This window comes from Grampus griseus (assembly GCF_964374135.1).
Source record: "Grampus griseus genome assembly, chromosome: 13".
Classification (NCBI taxonomy): domain Eukaryota; kingdom Metazoa; phylum Chordata; class Mammalia; order Artiodactyla; family Delphinidae; genus Grampus; species Grampus griseus.
This window is the reverse complement of record NC_139007.1, coordinates 7,893,360-7,904,163: the sequence shown is the minus strand read 5'-3', so window position 1 is coordinate 7,904,163 and position 10,804 is coordinate 7,893,360. Positions and strand designations below refer to the sequence as shown.

The 10,804-nt window shown below is 37.6% G+C and overlaps 1 pseudogene across 1 annotated transcript in view; it reads right to left on the bottom strand.

Annotated features, from left to right (window-relative positions):
* Window positions 1–239: 239 nt before the first annotated feature.
* Window positions 240–10,804, bottom strand: part of LOC309831831 (coiled-coil domain-containing protein 112-like) — a 100,708-nt pseudogene continuing 90,143 nt past the window's right edge. Inside the window, exon 3 of the transcript in view lies at window positions 240–778. The product of the transcript in view is annotated as a coiled-coil domain-containing protein 112-like (transcript). The remainder of the gene's footprint in view (window positions 779–10,804) is intronic.

The following is a 10,804-nucleotide window of genomic DNA, read 5'->3' as shown; positions in this document are numbered from 1 at the left end:
CTTTTAACTTCTCTTAAATATGAGAAACATATCTCATTGACATTTAGATACTTTTCTATTCTTCCCAAGCTTCAACTGACAATTTATGATTCTTCTTTGTTCCTGTTTTTCCTTTCATCATCTTCTTGTTTATTGTGAAAAAGCATAGTTATATTCTCTTTCTTAAACTTGACGATTTCCTCTTTTTTTTGCTGCTTTTAGCGTTCCAATTCTGAATAGATTCTTTCTTTTTTCTACAGTCAGAAATTTTTGTATAATTTCTCATGTTGTTGCACTTAATGCTGTGTTCTTTCAGGATAAGGTTCTAGAATTTCTCCCATAAATATTGTCTTCTCTTTATGTTTGTTTCTCACTTTTACAAAGGTCTGATGATCCAAGTCATCCAGTGCCCTTGTTGCCCTCCTGTTTGCTGAAAGAATTTTTCAAAATCTACCATTTCTGCTAGAAGAGTATGTGATGGTACTTTGTCTACATGAACCTTACCTGACATTGTTCTGAAAGCTCTCTGCATTTCTGAGTGACCCAAAGTCCACATGTCAATTTTTCTGGATACGGCAGCCAAATCAGTTTTAGTTGTTTTCTTTAATAAGCTCTTCATATATCAGTCTCTGCTCTTATCTAAAAGTGCTTATTGCATTTTCCATTTTTTTCTATTATTTCTCTGAGCTTTCAGCAAAATCAGGTCTAAGTGTCACTTGTTTTAACTGATGGTGAAGTCTCTTTACATCATTATGTATTTTGGCCAATTGTTGCTGGACTCTTGCTTTTTCAATTTTTCCTGCTGATAATTTATTTAAAATTTTTCCACTACACTATGCTCAATAATGAAGTCCTTTTTTTTTTTTTTTGGTGGTAGAGATAACCGTTTACCTTTTTCTATTAATAACTTGATTTTTTAAATTTTCTGCTGCATGTATGTTTTTTGCTTTTTAGTCCAACTAGATTTCTGCTTTCAGATTTGAAGCTGAAAAGGTTGAATTCCATCCAAAGTACTAAAACATACATCATTCTGTGTCATGACTACCGTGAGTGTGGCCATCTTTCTGGTAGAGTAACTGGGGCCACAGAGGGCCCACAGCCTAGGGTGTCATACAGGGGGCAGTACAGAGCCAGCAGATAGTTCCCTGCATGCAGACATGGGACTGTGGATGTGCCAGAGGGAGAGGGAGAGCTGTGCCTTAGTTTCTTCATTCATCAAGAGGAGCAGGAAGACACTGAGCCCACCTCCTCCCACAGGCACAGAAAAACTGCCATGACATACAGAGCAACTGTTGATGAGAACGACCTGAAGACTTTCCATGACTAAAAGTTTAAAGAAGGCACCACAGCGAGATGGCTAAGAGAGGAGGAGACACTATATATGGTCAAGACCCACACTCCCAGGTAGGTGATTCACAAATGAGGGGATAACCACAATTTCAGAGGTTCTCCCCAAGGAGCAAGGGGTATACCCCACCACAGCCTCCCCAGAACGTCTGGCTTTGAAGACCAGAAGGACTTGTATATGGCAGAGCCAGAGGGCTGTGAGAAACAGACTCCTCTCTTAAAGGGCGCACACAAAATCTCACATGCTTTCAGGGAAGAAGCAGTAATTTTAAATTAAGTAAGTGGCCTGGGTCAGACCCACTTGCTGTTTTTGGAAAGCATCACAGAGAAGCAGGAGACAACTGTGACCCCCCTGGGGATATAGACATGGCCACAGCCATATTTGGGAGCTTGTTCTACCATGAGGAAGCTGGTACTGCCAAGTAACATTTGGAGTCCTCTCTTAGTCTATTAGCGCTAGGGACTTGCCCACCCACCAGTAAGTGACAATAGCTCTGGCATGCCCCAGGCCACACAGCCCACTGCACCAGGACCTGGCACCACCAACCAGCAAGCTGGCATCAACCCTGGGGGCAGTACACCAGGACCTGGTCATACTTACCAGTGGACTGTCACCAGCCCTGGGGCCCCCTGAGCCTCGCAGCCAGTTGCTCCAGGACCTGGCCCTGCCTATCAGTGGCTTGGAAGCCACTGCACAAGGCAGAACCTGGTAGTAAACTGGGCAAGAGGCCGGCCGTACATTACCAGCACATCCAAAATAGTTGGCTCCACCGCAGTCAAAGGGCCCACACAGGGGCACCCTAGAGCATATAGCTCTGGTGACCAGAGGGAAGTGTGCTGCCAGGCATCATAAGATGACTCATACCTAAGGACATTTCTCAAGGATTGGAAACGTAACCAATATATGTAATACACAGAAATAAACAGAGAATTAGGCAAAATGACAAGACAAAGGAATATGTTCCAAACAAAGGAACAAGACAGAATCTCAGAAAAAGAACTAAATGAAGTTGAGATAAGCAATCTACCAATAAAGAGTTCAAGGTAGGAATCATAAAGATGCTCAATGAACTTGGGACACAGAAGTTTAACAAAGGGTTGGATACATAAAGAACCAAACAGAGCTGAAGAATATAATAACTGAAATAAAAAATACACTGCAAGGAATCAACAGTAGATTAGATGATACAAAAAAACAGATAAGCAGTCTGGAACACAGAGTAGTGGAAATCTACCAGGCAGAACAGAAAAAAAGAATTTTAAAAAATGAAGATGGTTTAAGGAACCTCTGGGATAACACCAAGCATACAAACATTTGCATATAGGAGTTCCAGAAGGAAAACCAAGATAGAAGAGCAGAGAAATTATTTCAAGACATAGTAGGTGAAATTATTTCAAGACATAGTTTCCTTTCCCTTCCTGGGAAAGGAAACAGACATCCAGGTCCAGGAAGCACAGAGAGTCCCAAACAAAATGAATTCAAAGACTTCCACACCAAGACATACTATAATTAAAATGGCAAAAATTAAAGGTACAGAGTTGTAAAAGAAGCAAAAGAAAACAACTAGTCACTTACAAGGCAAATCCCATAATACAGTCAGCTGACATTTCAGCAGAAACTGTAGGCCAGAAGGAGTAGCACAATATTTTTAAGGTGATGAAAGGAAAAAGAATAATAGAACCAAGAATATTCTACCTGGGAAGCTGTAAACAAAGACTGTAATAAGAGACAAAGAAGGACATTACATAATGATAAAGGGATCGATCCAGCAAAACATAACAATTGTAAATATGTATGCACCCAACATTGGATCACCTATGTAGATAAAGCAAATATTAACAGACATGAAGGGAGAAATTGACAGTAACAAAATAATATTAGGAGGCTTTAACACTCTATTTACATCAATGGACAGATCATCTGGAAAATCAAAAAGGAAACACTGGCCTTAAATGACACATTAGACCAAGTTAAATTAATAGATATATATAGAACATTTCACCCCAAAACAGAATAATACATTCTTTTAAAGTGCACATGGAACATTCTCCAGGATAAATCACATGCTAGGCCACAAAACAAGCTTCAGTAAATTTAAGAAAATTGAAATTATATAGGGATCTTTTCCAACCACAACTCTAAGAGACTAGAAATCAACTACAAGAAAAAAACTGCAAAGAACACAAACGTGGAGGCTAAACAATATGCTACTAAAATGGATCACTGAAGAAATTTTTAAAAATACCTAGAGACAAATGAAAATGAAAACACAATGATCGAAAATCTGGGACAGAGTAAAAGCAGTTCTAAGAAGTTTATAGTGATAAAAACCTACCTCAGGAAACAAGAAAAATCTCAAATAAACAACCTAACCTTACATCTAAAGGAACTAGAAAAATAAACAAAACCCAAAGTTAGTAGAAGGAAAGAAATAATAAAGATTAGAGCAGAAATAAATGAAAGAGACTAAAAAGACAATACAAAAAAATTAATGAAAGTATGAGCTGGTTCTTTGAAAAGATAAAGTATTGATCATTGATAAAACTTTAGCCAGGTTCATGAAGAAAAGAAATGAGAGGGCTCAAATAAATAAATTCAGAAATGGAAGAGAAGCCATTATAACTGACAACACAGAAATACAAAGGATTATAAGAGATTACCATAAAAAAAGGTATACCAGTAAAATGGACACTCTAGAAGAAATGGACAAATTCCTAGAAGTGTACAAACTCCTAAGACTGAATCAGGAACAATTAGAAAATATGAGCAGACTGATTTCTAGTAAAGAAATTGAATCAGTAATTTAAAAAAAAACCCTCCCACTCCCAACAAACAAAAGCCCAGGACCAGATAGCTTCACAGGTAAATTCTACCAAACATTTAAAGTATTCCAAAATATTAAAGCGAAAGGAACACTTTCAAACTCATCCTACAAGGCCAGCATTTCCCTGGTACCAAAACCAGACAAAAAGACACCACAAAAAAAGAAAATTATAGGCCAATATCCCTGATGAACATAGATGCTAAAATTCTCAACAAAATATTAGCAAGCTAATTTCAATAATACATTAAAAGGATCATACTCCATGATCAAGTGAAATTTATCTCAGGGATGCAAGGATTTTTCATATCCACAAATCAATCAATGAGATACACCACATTAACAAATTGAAGAATAAAAATCATATGATCATCTCAATAGATGCAGAACAAGCTTTTCACAAAATTCAACATCCATTTATGTTTAATAACAAACCTACAGCCAACATCATACTCAGTGGTGAAAAGCTGAAAGCATTTCCTCTAAGATCAGGAACAAGACAAAGATGCCTACTTTCACCACTTTTATTCAACACAGTATTGGAAGTCCTAGCCACAGAAATTAGTCAAGAAAAAGAAAAGGAATCCAAATTGGAAAGGAAGAAATAAAACTGTCACTTTTTGCAGAGTGACATGATATTATATACAGAAAATTCCTAAAATGCCAGCAAAAAAGTATTAGAACTATTAAGAAATCAATTCAGTAAAGTTGCTTTATACAAAATTAATATACTTAAATCAGTTGCAATTCTTTACAGTAACAATGAATCAGAAAGAGAAATTTTTAAAATTCCCACTTACAATTGTATCAGAAAGAATAAAATACCTGGGAATATACCTAACTAAGGCATTAAAGACTTGGACTTGGAAAACTGTGAGACTCTGAAGAAAGAAATTGAAGACAGCACAAATAAATGGAAAGATATACTGTGTTCGTGGACTGGGAGAATTAATATTGTTAAAATGACCATACTACCCAAGGCAATCTACATTCAGTGCAATCCCTATCAAAGTACCAATGGCATTTTTCATAGAACTAGAACAGATAATCCTAAAATTTGTATAGAAACACAAAAGACTCCAAATAGCCAAAACAATCTTAAGAAAGGACAGAGCTGGAGGTATCATATTCCCTAATTTCAAACTATACTACAAAGCTACATTAACCAAAACTGAATGGTACTGGCACAAAAACAGACACATAGGTCGATGGAACAGAATAGAGATCCCAGAAATAAACTCATGCTGATATGGGCAATTAATCTATGACAAAGGAGGCAAGAATATACAGTGGAGAAAAGACAGTCTCTTCAATAAGTGGTGTTGGGAAAACTGGAGAGCTATATGCAAAAGAATTAAACTACACTGCTTTCTCACACCATATACAAATATAAACTCAAAATGGATTAAAGACTTTAAATGTAAGACCTGAAACCATAAAACCCCTAGAAGAAAATATACGCAGTACACTCTTTGACATCAGTCTTAGCAGTATTTTTTTTTTTGGATATGTCTCTTCAGGCGGGGGAAACAAGAGCAAAAATTAACAGATGGTACTACATTAAATCTAAAAGCTTTTGTACAGCAAAGGAAACTATCAACAAAACAAAAAAGCAGGCTGTGAATGGGAGAAGATATTTGTAAATGATACATCCAGTAAGGGGTTAGTATCCAAAATATACAAAGAACTCATACAATTCAACATCAAAAAAAGAACCCAAACAACCCATCAAGAAAAACAACAACAACAAAATGGGCAGGGGACCTGAATAGACTTTTTTCCAAGGGAGACATAGATGGCGAACAGACATATAAATAGATGCTCATCATCACTAATCATTAGTGAAATACAAATCAAAACCACAATGAGATATCAGCTCACACCTGCCAGAATGTCTATCATCAAAAAGACCACAAATAATAAGCATTGGCAAGAATGAAAGAGAACCCTCATGCACTGTTGGGATTGTTAATTGGTGCAGCTGATATGAAAAACAGTATGGAATCTCCTCTAAATATTAAAAATACAACTGCCATATGATTCAGCAATTTCACTTCTGGATATTTATGGAAAGAAAACAAAACACTAATTTGAAAAGATATATACACTCCAGTATTCATAGCAGCACTGTTTATAGTAGCCAAGATATGGAAGCAACCTAGGTGTTCACTAATAGACAAATGGGTAAAGAAGATGTGGTATATATAGCCAAAAAAAAAAAAATTCTTGCCATTTGCGACAACATAGAAGGACCTAGAGTCTATTATGCTAAGTGAAATATTTCAAACAGAAAAAGACAAATACTGTTTTATTTCACTTATATGTGAAACCTAAAAACTTACTAACAAACAAAACGAAATGAAAACAGTCATAGAGACAGAGAACAAACAGATGGTTGCCAGAGGGGAGGATCTTGGGGGAGGGAGAAATAGGTGAAGGGGATTAAGAGGTACAAACCTCCAGTTACATGACAAATAAGAGGGGGATGTAATATACAGAATAAGGAATATGGTCAATAATATTGTAGTAACTTTATATGGGGACAGATGACTGTTAGGCTTGTGTTAATTTCATAATGTATGCAAATATTGAATCATTATGTAGTGCACCTGAAACTAACATAATATAGTGCATCAATTACAGCTCGATAAAAATAAATAAAAATAAAATTTAAAATACAACAAAATGGGGTACTACAGTGCCTACCTCATAAGCTGTATAATGATTGAACTTATACGTAAACTTAGAATAGTTTATTCCAAGTGTATATTTCTAGTTTTTATTATCTGTAGCTCCTCATGTCAGTTTTTCTGCATATTCGCCTTGCTTATTCTTTTTAATGCTGCTGGTATTTCTCACATGCCTCCTCATCCTTGGATGTCTACTCACTAGAGTTTCTTCTGCTCTTGTATGAATGGGATGAGAAGAGTTCTGACCCAAACCTGCATGCACATGAGTGACAGGGCACATCCACAGAGCCTTCACTTTAGGGGCTGGTGAACAGGAGAGGAATGTCAGGCTCTGGATCCCCAAATACGATTGGCTTTCATACACATCATATCCCTTTCATAGATTTTCAATTAATATGGCATTAAAGGGGCATGGTAATAATATCCTAAAGTGGTGGATATTGGGAGCAGAAAGTACAAAATACAAATAAAATCTTTACAGAAGTCCTGCGCTTAGGTAAAAGAGAAGAATCAATGGCTTAACTACACATGAAGTGTTTTTTTTTTTTATCACTTCGAAATAACGTCCTAAGATTTTTGGAAAGTGACTTGCAATTTGACTCTCTAGAATGCAGGGTAAGTATAGAATCGCTGTGATTTTTTGTAGAATTCTAAGATCACTTGGGATTTATTGTAGATTCTGTAATTTTGTTGATTCAAAAACAGGACAATAGCTTTTTAAAGTTTTTTCCCTAAGGTAATGGTGTGTGTCTGGGCCACTTGCAAACTGTGGAAGCCAGGAGAGGAGGATGAGGAAAAATAGAGGAAATATTCTTCAGTAAACAAGCCTCATGACCCAAATGTGGAGTCAGAAGTTTGTGTCCCAGTCTTAGGATGTGGTCAGTAGATTTGCATACTTCTGTACTGAGTTAGGTTTCACAACTTCCTGGGATGTCATTTGTTTTCTCCCCCGCAGCTTGAATTAAGACTTCCCTTCCAGGCTCTGCCGAGCCAGTTTCCTTTAGACCAATTTGTAATCAAGTATTTCTACTAAAGGTTCGTGAAAAGAGCACTGAATTCAAAACCAGGATAGATTCCTAAGTCCAACTTTCCTTCTTACTGTCTGACCTTAGGGACCAGTGTTCACACCAAGCCCTTATTTCCTGAACAATTCATATCCTTGGAAGGGGGAAAGAGCTTTCTTACAAGTAATGAGTTTCCTGTCACAGAAAGTGTCCAGAAGATGCTCGAAAAACCACTTCTTAAACTCTTGTGAATGTTTATGTAATAAGAAGATGGGACTTAATTGTCCTGAAAAATCCTCTGAACCCTTCTGAAACTCAGTAATTTTCTGCTCCAGTTCTAGGAAAAGAAAGGAGGTGGGGAGGGAATGAGGAAGGGAAGTAGCATATTTATCCACATCGCGTGGATTTCAGCCTTGGCGTCTGGAGTCACTCCAGGCTGCCCGTTCTGACTTGGATGAACACTTCTTGATGTCCGTTCTCTTCCAGCAAGTCCCTGTAAGTCAAGGCAGGCCGATGTATACCATCCGTCAGAGGGGTGGCCACATCGGTGCAAACATAAGATTTCTTTGCATTCTTACTCTTCACTTTAAAGAATCTATGGAAATTTAAAACTATGTCATATATCTGTTTCTGTTTTAATATAAAATAGTATTTTAAATTATCAATCACTGGGAATGAGGGGGAGGGTAAAGAACTTGACTCTCCATCTAGGAACACGTTCCTCAGTTTCTTCGTATACAGCTGCTCTCCTGGTTAGGAAGCTCGGGTCAACACGCTGGACCCGCTGTCTGGATTCAGGTTGTTATCCATGATCTTCCCACAGCCCTGGGAATCTCCAACACACCAGGAGAGCCCAGCTGTGATTTCAACAGCCCCTCTCGGTTCATTCATGCTTCTCTTTTCACTTGGCTTTGTTTACAATGACATATTTTAGTAGAATTATTTCAGAACCTGCCTTAACTCAACCTGAATGTGCCTCACTGACTGATAAAACCCTTGCCCCTGAAAAAGGGCATTACATTTTGCTACAATTCATGATACGTCTTTGGAGAAGAATTGTGCATTTTATACAATTTGTCAAGGACAGTTTCAAAATGTGTAACGTCATCAATCTCACTGACAGCATCTCTAATGGTTTCACTCTGTAGTCAGAGTTTTGCCAAATGCAAGCCAACATGCAGACCATCACATACCTGCTCCCTACCTATGGTTTCAGATGTGTTATCTACTGGAAAGACAACCAAGTTTAGGGAAAGAATTCATCCTTGAAGCATTTCTTTCCTAATTAAGACAACAGATGTTGCTTGAAGTCTCTACCTGGGGAATTGATGACTTTGGTTTTAAAAAGTAAGAGGAATTCACAGATCTGCATTCATAATAATAGGTTTTTCTTAATCAATGTAGCCAGCCTGGTGGTGACTTACAGTAGTCAAGAGTTAGTGATGGTTGTCATTTTCAACAATTTAATGGCATTTTCTAAAAGTGCTTTTACTTGAGTTATTATTTAGACTTGTTTGCTCCCCAGCTGGGTTTCTGATCTCCCTCTTGTGGCAGGAGGCTGGACAGAGCTGACCTGGCTCAAAGAAGCTCTAGGGACCAGGGCAGCTGGCAGGAGTGGCTCTTATGGCCTCTGTGGTTACATGGAGGCAAAGAGCAAACAGCAGGGTGAAAGGTCACAGTGAGAAATGCACGGCTAAACCAATCGACAAGGCAGGAAGAGTCTGAGGTGGGCAACAGACTCACCTCAGGTGGGTCAACTGGTGCAGCCTGTGGGTCAGAGTCAGGGAAACTGAGAACCAAGACCCTTCACTAGGAAGAGGCGCTCAAGACCATAACCCCGGTGAACAGCCGAGAGCTGAGCTGGCGCCCTCCTGTGAAGTGTAAGGCCAGGACACAGGGCACCCAGGGACCCACTGAGGCTTCAGTTCCTTTACTGCGTACTACTCTCCCTGCTTATAAGGATGTGGCAAAGATTAATTCAGTCCTGTATGTGAAGTCTAACTGTCATTATTAGTTGTTAAAATTATATGATATGTGATATAATTGAGAAATATATGGACAGATAACCTAAAAAAACTCAAAAAAAAAAAAAACCAGCTGCATGGTGAGAATATTTTCTTTTTTGTGGCAGAACAAAATAGAACAGAGCACTTTGGGGTGTTATGTTCTTTAAATTTAGTCTGCCCTTGTGAGTTTTTAACCAAAGTGTTTAATTAGCATCTGATTGCCAAACATTTGCGATAGTTATAATCTGTGAACAAATTGTTGATTCTTACTGTGGCAAGTTTGGGTAAACTCACATATCAAAATTTATATACAAGGAAAAATCCCAACATGAAAGAATTAGATTCTTTTAAACACCAGGTCTCAAATTATCCAGCTACTTTGACAGTTTTAGTGCCTTGACTAAATATTTTATGATGATACTACTTTTAAGATAAAACATAAAAGCTAATTTATAGTGACGTCTCTTTATGTAAGAGGTTCCCAAGCTGATTTATTACCAGGTTGAAGCATGTCAGTGAACACAACCGTCCCTTAAAGTAAAGAGACTTCACAATTTTCTCCCACACTCCTAGTCAAACAATTTATATGAAAAACGAGGTCTTTAATTTTACAAGACTCCACTTCATTTTCCTATAATATCTCCTTTAGTTTCATTCTTCAATTCAATTTACTACCTGCTATGTTCTGTACTAATAAGTTTGGAACACTGTGCCCAATTATAATTCACTTTAATATCTGCACATTTGAGGAAACTTAATGCTGAAGATTCAGACTTAGTTCTTCTCAGACTTGATTATTCACTTATCATCCTCTACTCACCAGAAAAGTAGTTCATCACCTGCCAAATTGACATTATGTTTTTCAGTTTTCTAATTGCCTCTCACCATCCCGGTTTTGTCTTCTTCTAAATTTATTACATTACATCATCCTGAAAGGACTTCGGGGAAAATACACG